The 9920-nt window shown below is 43.1% G+C and overlaps 1 protein-coding gene across 1 annotated transcript in view; it reads left to right on the top strand.

Moving 5' to 3' along the window:
* EPHX4 (epoxide hydrolase 4) overlaps nucleotides 1-9920 on the top strand; it is an 83474-nt gene that overhangs the window by 11028 nt on the left and 62526 nt on the right. The gene's annotated exons all lie outside the window — the stretch shown is intronic.

Raw genomic sequence — 9920 nt, 5'->3', positions numbered from 1 at the left:
ACAGCAGCAGGTTAGAAGATAATTCTAAACCAGAGATGAAACCAGAATAATGGCTGCCAAACACTGAGGAAGAAGGGAGGAGTTACTTACATCAGAGCTGGACTACAGGGAGAGAGACAGGACAAACTTAAAAAGGCAAAACTGATTGCATAGTAGTATTCCAAAAAGACAATTATAATACAATACTGTATGATTTCCAAATCTTGGGACATGACAGGATCTAAAATAAAAATCTGGTAACCTAAACTAGAGATTTGGTGTATTTTTAACATGTATGCTATCATTGTGCTCCTGACAATTATTTTCCTGGCCTAAAGATTAGCTGTGTAACTATTAATTTTTCACTTCAATAAATTTTTATTGCATATTTTCAAAAAAGAAAACATATAAGTAACAACACCCCCAACATAGGAGTTTAAACAAGGTAAACATAAGCATAAATGCTCATACTCATAGATTGACATAATGTATAAAACAGAAAACATATCGACACTTGCATAAAAAAAAATCATATGAAAAGATATATATCTTCAATGCAAAGGGGCAGACCTCTGACTAAGTAACCACGGTTCCCATATTCGATCAACCTTTTTCTTGGTAACTGAGGAGTGCGCCAGAGTTTGTTCATATTGGCAATGTATATTAATTTTGCCCACCACTTCTCTCATGGTGGGAAGAGACGTCCCCTTCCATTTAGCAGCAATGGTGAGCCTAGCCGCAATCAGAATATGTGACACTATACCCCTGATATTTAAAGGAAAATCAGTTGTCCCTATATGCAACAGTCCCATTGATGGTGTCAAGTTAACCTGAATCCCAGTCACCTCCCTTAACATATTTATAATATTCCAAAAACCGATCGCCACCGGACAGGACCACCACATGTGGCTCAGCGATCCCAAACCACCGCAACCTCTCCAGCAAGCCGAAGTCTGGTTTGGCCCATAATGTACCAGTTGTCTTGGACACCTATACCACCTAAGATGCATCTTCTTTAACTGTTCTAGGTGACCAATACAAGATGACACTCTACGTATTTCTCTTACACTATCCCTCCATTCCCCTGGATCCCACGTTGTTCCCAATTCCTCCTCCCATTTTAGCATATATGATCATTTAGCATCCACCTCTGGATCATTTAATACACTGTAGAGGATTGAAACACCTTTGGGGCCTGATTCAGGTCATAGGAGGAATCCCATGGCTTTGTGATTCACAGGGGGTTTAAGGAAGAGGGAGTCTGGCAAAGTTTGGAGCAGATGTCTGATCTGTAGGTATTGGTAAAAAAAGACGCCTAATACTAGGGAATTTGGAACAGAGTTGATCGAATGGGATGAGAGAGCCATCTATCAGGTCCTGGAGGGATTCAACTCCTGCAGTGGACCAGCGTTGTAAGTTAATAAAGGGGATATGCATTTCCAAAGCTTTTAAGGAAATATTTGTTAAAGGAATATTTAGAAGGCTTGATGCAAATTTCCTCCAATAACGTATTGCTGTTGATGCGGTAGGTAGACACGAGGTGTAGTTACTAAATTTAATAGCTTCCAATTCCAACGTAAGCCGTGTCGAGTTCAATTTAGAATAAAATGACTCAATCAGAAGCCACTTATGTGTCTTATCCAATAACCACCAGTCTCTAATACCCGTTAATACCGCCGCTTTATGATAAGTATGTAAGTTAGGGGCACCCATCCCCCCCCAAATTCATAAGGATAATACAGTAACCTACCAGCCACTCTTGGTTTTTTATATGCCCAAATGAAGTCATTAGCTATTTTTTTTTTAAGGGATTTAATTATCCTAAGAGGAATCTGGACAGGGATGCAACTAAAATAATATAAAACCTTGGGAAGTACCAACATCTTATAAATGTTAATCCTTGCTATCTATGACATAGTAGCTGTACGTAATTTGTCCAGACTCCTCCTAGATTTGTATAACTATTAATAAGGAAAATAATGTATATTACTAATAGTGCATGCTCTTCACATGCTTCCCCAATGGAGCGTGTCTGATTGCCGTTAGTATGCAGGTCACATGGACACTTCTCCCTCACGTACTTTCTACTTCAAAGCACAGCACTTTAGCCTGGAGGCTTCTAACACTTCCCTCTCCAAGGGAATCACAATTGGGATCTGACCTACATTTTAATATGATAAAATAAATGAATTTATCTATTTATCATCCTCCTATAAATTATATAGGATAATTTCCAAGATAGGAGATAAATTAATCACTTCTGTTTTGGGGCAGGATAATATTAAAAAGTAATAACTGTAGTTTATTGCTGAAAAATGTTCCGATGTTACATGAGAAGTGAAGATCATTAATAAACTAAATACTCTTTGGGGAAAATTATTGAATATAATGAATTATTATAGTGCTTATGATTAGATGCCCGGACATTATGGTGGCTCAGTGGTTAGCACTGCCATCAGGAATTTTTGGGTTCTGTACAGCCAAGATGTCTGGGTCCCTGCCCTACTCCTCCATAACGGGGTGTAAAATAAAGCAACAGAAGCAGGCAGAATAAGGGCATGGCCAGATGGAGCAGGGGCAGTGCGGTCGCAGGTCTGCTCACTCAAGACAGGTTAGTGGTCACATCATGCGGTATTTGACCCCCTCTGATCTAACCCAAAGACATGCAAAATTAATTCAGACTCCATAAGTAAATCAAACTGGAGAGCACACTCCCTAAGTACAGTGATTTCAGACCCCAGGCATTAACGATTATTATGGGGGTCCATCCGGGTTCTGTTTGGTGTCAGTTTTTAGACTGGAAGAATAAGCGCAGTATACAAAACTTTATTCCCCCATTCTAAAAATTGATCCAAAAGAAAAAAGACCAAACGGACCTTGTAACATAAATGTTGTTAGTGTCTTCCTAAAATGAAACAGATAAACAAACTTGTCAACCGCATACAACACACATATACAGCGCACACATACCAATCACATGCCGCACACATGATACTTATGTATCACACACAGTACACGTTATATTTCACATATCAGCTGAACACGTCCTAAACATCACTTAATCACATTGTAATACTTACCTGCTTAGGTCTTCACTCCTGGGCAGCAGATCCATTTTGTACTCATCGTTCAGCCACTCAGCCCATTCACCTTGTACAATTATCGTGAACGATGGATCGTCGTTAGTGTTAGAATTTCACAGATTATTTGCTATTGTAATTGGGACTAAAGCCCAATCCATCTGCCACCAAAATCCCAGACCATTGTGCTGCTAACCTCTGCCATTACCCTAATACTATTCCGCGCTGCCGCAAGAAAGCACTCCAGGAGATAGATGTCAAAGATTCACAGTGGTTTATTCAACGCGTTTCAGGGGTCTCATGCCCCCTTCGTCAGGAAATACCACACAGTATGTACAGGCTGTGTGGTATTTCCTGATGAAGGGGGCATGAGACCCCCGAAACGCGTTGAATAAACCACTGTGAATCTTTGACATCTATATCCTGGAGTGCTTTCTTGTGGCAGCGCGGAATATAACTACAAATTCTCCTGAATACGTGATTACTTCTGGTCGTTGAGGACCTGTGGATCTGCAGCAGCCGCCAGCCTCTATGCCTTTTTTCATCCTAACCAGGTGAGCATATTTCTTGGTGTAATCTCTCCGTGCAACGTGGATAAGACCCTATTGCGCTTTTGTGTCTCCTTTTCTTTGCAATTACCCTAATACTGGAATATTCGGAATTTGAGAGTAACCTGAACTGCTGGCGTTATATCCAACAAAGGAGGGTATCAGTGAGGCTTATTCTCTGTGCATTTCGAAGTATTCTTATTTCTTTTCCAGGAAAAGTGGAGTCTGTGTATTTCCCATGCTTATAACATTTGTTTCCTACAAGTACAGTTGTGCTCAAAAGTTTACATACCCCGGCAGAATTTTTTCTCCATTCATGGTTAGTGGTTGGGTGAAGCCATTTAGTGTCAAACTACTGTGTTTTCTCTTTTTAAATCATAATGACAACCCAAAACATCCAAATGACCCTGATCAAAAGCTTACACACCCTGGTGATTTTGGCCTGATAACATGCATAGTTGACACAAATAGGTTTGAATGGCTGCTGAAGGTAACATCCTTACCTGTGACAAATGCCAGGACAATTATTCGGGATGCAATGAAAAACCCACAAATAACATCAGCTGAAATACTGGACTGTCTGAAAATGAGGAGTGTAGCTGTTCCAAGATGCACAATAAGGAGGCACTTGAAGAAAAATTAGCTGCATGGTCGAGTCACCAGAAGAAAGCCAAATGACCCTGATCAAAAGTTCACATACCCCATTTCCTAATACCGTGTATTGCCCCCTCCAACATCAATGAAAGCTTGTAGTCTTTTGTGGTAGTTGTGGATGAGGTTCTTTATTTTCTCAGATAGTAAAGCTGCCCACTCTTCTTGGCAAAAAGCCTCTGGTTCCTGTAAATTCCTGGGCTGTTTAGCATGAACTGCGTGCTTGAGATCTCCCCAGAGTGGCTCAATGATATTGAGGTCAGGAGACTGAGATGGCCACTCCAGAACCTTCATGTTGTTCTGCTGTAACCAATGACAGGTTGACTTGGCCTTGTGTTTTGGATCATTGTCATGTTGGAATGTCTAAGTACATCCCATGCGCAGCTTCTTGGCTGATTATTGCACATTTGCCTCCAGTATTATGCTGATAACGTGCTGCATTCATCTTTCCTTCAACTTTGACTAAGGTTCCTGTGCCTTTGTAGGTCACACATCCAGAAAACATCAACAATCCACCTCTGTGCTTTACAGTAGGAATGGTGTTCCTTTCATCATAGGCCTTGTTGACCTATCTCCAAATTTAATGTTTATGGTTGTAGCCAAAAAGTTAAATTTTGCTCTCATCACTCCAAATTACCTTGTTTCAGAAGTTTTGAGGCTTGTCACTGTGCTGTTTTCCATATTGTAGGTGAGATTCTTTGTGGCATTTGCGCAGTAATAGCTTTCTTCTGGCGACTCGACCATGCAGCCCATTTTTCTTCAAGTTCCTCCATATTGTGCATCTTGAAAGAGCCACACCGCTAGTTTTCAGAGAGTCCAGTATTTCAGCTGATGTTATTTGTGGGTTTTTCTTTGCATCCTGAACAATTTTCCTGGCATATGTCACGGGTCACAGGTGAGGATGTTACCTTTAGGAGCCATTCAAACTTATTTGTGTCAACTTCTGTGCATGTTATCAGGCCAAAATCACCAGGGTATGTAAACTTTAGATCAGGGTCATTTGGATGTTTTGGGTTGTCATTATGATTTATAAAGAGAATACACAGTAGTTTGACAATAAATGGCTTCACCCAATCACTAATCATGAGTGGAGAAAAAGTTTTGGTGTTATCATTCATATTCTCTGAAAAAAAGGTCAAGAAAGCAAAAATTCTGCCGGGGTATGTAAACTTTTGAGCACAGTTGTATTTTAGTTTTCTTGCACATGCCAAAAACATGCGATGTTACATCACTTCCTATGGCACTGTTGCCTTTTTTACCCAAGCTGTAAAAATGTCATAGTACATAACTCATATAGTGAAAGCTGTAATAGCTGAAACTGCAGTTTTTCATTTGTCCTCCTTGCAAAAAAATTAAGTAAAAAGCAATAAAAAAATCACATGTACTTTTAAATAATACCAATGAAAACGGCAACTCACCCCACAAAAAAAATAACAAGCTGGTTTACCATTAACAGAATGTATCGAGAAAAGAATAAATGATTTTTAAAAGGAATCTGTTACCAGGTTTTTGCCACCTGATCTGAGAGCAGCATAGTGAAGGGCCAGAGACCCTGATTCCAGCGATGTGTCCCTTACTGGGCTGCTTTCTGTAGTGTTGATAAAATCACTTTGTCAGTGGGAGATTATCACTAGAGGACTAGCAACCCTGCTGCCAGGTAGTCCTCCATATTTATGAGCTCTGTATAACCCCGCCCCCCACCACTGACTGGCAGCTTTCTGGGTGCACTGTGCAAAATCAGAAAAAAGCCAATTAGTGGTGTGGGCGGGGTTATACAGAGCTCAGCATTAGAGAACTGGTTGACCTATAGCAGATAAAACTCTGATTTTATCATAATTCCAAAAATTCTTGGACAACAGGAGAAGTCCCAGAAGACTGGAGAAGAGCAAATGTTGTTCCTATCTTCAAAAAGGGGAAGAAGGTGGACCCAGGCAACTATAGGCCGGTGAGTCTGACTTCTATACCAGGAAAGATCTTTGAACAAATTCTTAAACAACATGTATGTCAATACCTGGATAAGAATGAAGTGATTAAACAGAGTCAGCATGGGTTTGTAACTAATAAGTCATGTCAGACTAACTTAATTTCTTTCTATGACAGAATCACTGATTGGGTGGATCAGGGAAATGCTGTAGATATAGTATATCTTGACTTCAGCAAAGCATTTGACAAAGTATCTTACACAATCCTTATTGAAAAAATGACTAAGTATGGAATGGACAAGGCAACTGTTAGGTGGATTCATAACTGGCTTAGTGATCGGACCAAAAGAGTGGTCGTAAATGGCTGCACATCCAGTTGGAAGAATGTCTCAAGTGGGGTACCACAGGGCTCTGTCCTGGGCCCTGTATTGTTCAACATCTTTATCAACGATTTAGATGTAGGAATTGAGGGTAAACTGATTAAATTTGCTGACGACACAAAGCTAGGAGGGATAGCTAATACTAGAGAAGAGAGAGAGAGGATTCAAAAAGATATAAATAAGTTGCTGCCCACTGCTCCAGTTAACAGAATGGTTTTTAACAGGGAAAAATGCAAATTACTACATATGGGCAATAAAAATGAAAAAAGCATATACAGAATGGGAGGAATAGGGCTAAGCAACAGCACATGTGAAAAAGACTTGGGTATACTAATAGATCACAGACTGAATATGAGTTAACAGTGTGATGCAGCAGCAAAAAATGCAATTCTAGGATGTATTAACAGAAGCATACAGTCTAGATCACGTGAAGTCATTATTGCCCTCTACTCCTCTTTGATCAGACCTCATCTGGAATACTGTGTACACTTTTGGGCGCCACATTTTAAAAAAGACATCAACAACTGGAGCAAGTTCAGAAAAGAGCGACCAGAATGGTGACCGGTCTGCAAACCCTGTCTTATGAGGAAAGGTTCCAGGATTTGGGAATGTTTAGCTTACAGAAGAGAAGACTGAGAGGAGACTTAATAGCTGTCTACAAATATCTCAAGGGCTGTCACATTGTAGAAGGATCATCTTTATTCTCCTTTGCACAAGGAAAGACTAGAAGCAATGGGATGAAACTGAATGGGAGGAGACACAGATTAGATATTAGAAAAAACTTTTTCACAGTTAGAGTGATCAATGAGTGGAACAGGCTGCCACGCGAGGTGGTGAGTTCTCCTTCAATAGAAGTCTTCAAACAGAGGCTGGACAGACATCTGTCTGGGATGATTTAGCGAATCCTGCTTTGAGCAGGGGGTTGGACCAGATGGCCCAGGAGGTCCCTTCCAACTCTACGATTCTAAGATTCTATGATTCTACAGCAAGCAGCCCAGTAAGTGATACGTCTTTATCTCCTCCCTCATCTCTATCGCGCTACACATGCCCTCTGTTCTGAAACTGACCTAAGATTAACCATCCTTCATAATCTGAACATCCCACTTCCGTCCTCAAGATTTCTCTCGTGCTGTGCCAGTTCTCTGGGATGCAATACCCCACATGACCGACTGTTACCTAGCTCCCATGTTTTTCAGTGTGCTTTAAAAACATCTGTTTAAACAACTCTATCACCCAAACTCACTAACCTAACTCTCCCCTGTTCTCCCTTTCTAAATACACAATCTGCTCCCTACTATTCATCTGCCTCCACACCAGTGGCGGATTAAGTGGACTATGGGCCCGGGGCTGTTCATAAAACCTGGGCCCCTGTACCCCCCTTCCCACCTGATCGCTGCGGTCCCCGTGCGGGAATTGACAGCCGTACGGACCGCAGCACTTGGTTTGCTGCGGGTCCATACGGAAAACCCGCCACCATTCCACCACGTGTGGACATGGCCTAAAAAGACGTTGCACATAAGCTGTAGGCCTACGGCCAATACGCACAAAATCGCCCAACGTGATCCTTGCCATAGGGGATCCACTTTAATGTCCCCACTTTAATTTGAAGTCCCCTTACTTCATCCATTGCAGTCCCCTATCACCCACTCACTTCATCTGCAGTGCCGCTTCATCATTTGCAGCCCCTTATCCCCCCTTCCATTTTATCATGTGCAGTCCCCTTCCCCCCCAACTTCATGTGCAGCCCCACCCCCCTTCATCATGTGCAGCCCCACTCACCCCCCTTCATCATGTGAAGCCGCCACTCATCTCCCCTTCATCCTGTGAAGCCCCCACTCACCCCCTTCATCCTGTACAACCCCAGTCACCCCCCTTCATCATATACAACCCCCAGTCACCCCCCTTCATCATATACAGCCCCCAGTCACCCCCCCTTCATCATATACAGGCCCCAGTCACCCCCCCTTCATCATATACAGCCCCCAGTCACCCCCCCTTCATCATATACAGCCCCCAGTCACCCCCCTTCATCATATACAGCCCCCAGTCACCCCCCCTTCATCATATACAGCCCCCAGTCACCCCCCCTTCATGATATACAGGCCCCAGTCACCCCCCCTTCATCATATACAGGCCCCAGTCACCCCCCCCCTTCATTGTGTACAGCCCCCACTCACCCCCTCCCCCATTAATTCATTTTATAAATAAAAAAAAATAAAAAAAGTTCCCCATACTTACCTCACAGCCGGCTCGCTCCCCAGCAGCGCCTCTGCTTTCAGCATCCTCCGGGACATGTCGGTGCGTGCACGATGACGTCATCGCGCACGCCCGACATCTGACCCGGAAGTACAGCCGGAGCTGAGCAGCCGTCAAGGTGACGGCCGTGCACAGCTCCCGGCCCCTCATAGAATGTGACGCGGGCGGCTGTCTGCACCGGCGGCGTCACAGCACAGGGCATGGCCGGCCCTGTACAGGTGCTGGGGGAGCGGTCCGGGGGGCATTTGCCTCTCTGCCACCTGGCCCAGCCCGCCCCTGCCCCTGCCCCTGGGCCCCCAAAAAACCTTGGGCCCGGGGCGACCGCCCCATCCGCCCCTATTAAGATCCGCCATTGCTCCACACCCTCCATGCACATGATAACTGCACCTGATAAACACATTGGCTGATGACCGGATCAGGCAGCTTTATATGAAAATCCCTCTTTATTACAATTGCTTGACCTGAAATAACAAGCACTTTTCACCTATTGTGTCCCCCTACTTCCATGTAGATTGTAGCTTGCGAGCAGCCGGATCCGCGCTCCTATTGTAACTGTTTACACTGTCTTACCTTGTATCGACTTTATTGTCTGTATATGTCACCACTTAATTGGAAAGTGCTGCGGAATATGTTGGCGCTTTATAAATAAATAATTATTATCAAAGACCGCCCTTCTCATCTGATTTTGTCAGTGGAAGCTGTAGCCAGCCGCACATTTGTTTTATTATATGGCAGCTATTTTGCTCATTCATAGACCGCTCAGCGTTCCGGCTCATACAGGGCGTCTCAATCTCTTTGATATAACACATTGGGACATATGGCCAGGTATTGTTTTCATTAGACAGCCCCTTTCATAGACAAGGTCAAGTTTGACCGTGATGGGATCGTCGGATTTCCATCATGGGGACGAGCGCTTTACTGTACAAAAATGTCATCCTGTACTGTTTTCTGAATCTTATGTGAACAGAGTGTATATTTAATGCCAAGGAAAAGGTCAGATCTCATCCCAGGCTTTCAGACTATATCCCCTGCCCTGTGCCTTAATATAGCCAGGTGCCCGCAGCTTCAATCCTTACTTTGTTTTTTTCTACTTTTGATGAATAC

This window comes from Dendrobates tinctorius, unplaced genomic scaffold, assembly GCF_039654945.1.
Source record: "Dendrobates tinctorius isolate UK_male_01 unplaced genomic scaffold, ASM3965494v1 ptg000029l, whole genome shotgun sequence".
Classification (NCBI taxonomy): domain Eukaryota; kingdom Metazoa; phylum Chordata; class Amphibia; order Anura; family Dendrobatidae; genus Dendrobates; species Dendrobates tinctorius.
Note: the sequence above shows the minus strand (reverse complement) of the source record. Positions and strands in the feature narration are given on the sequence as shown.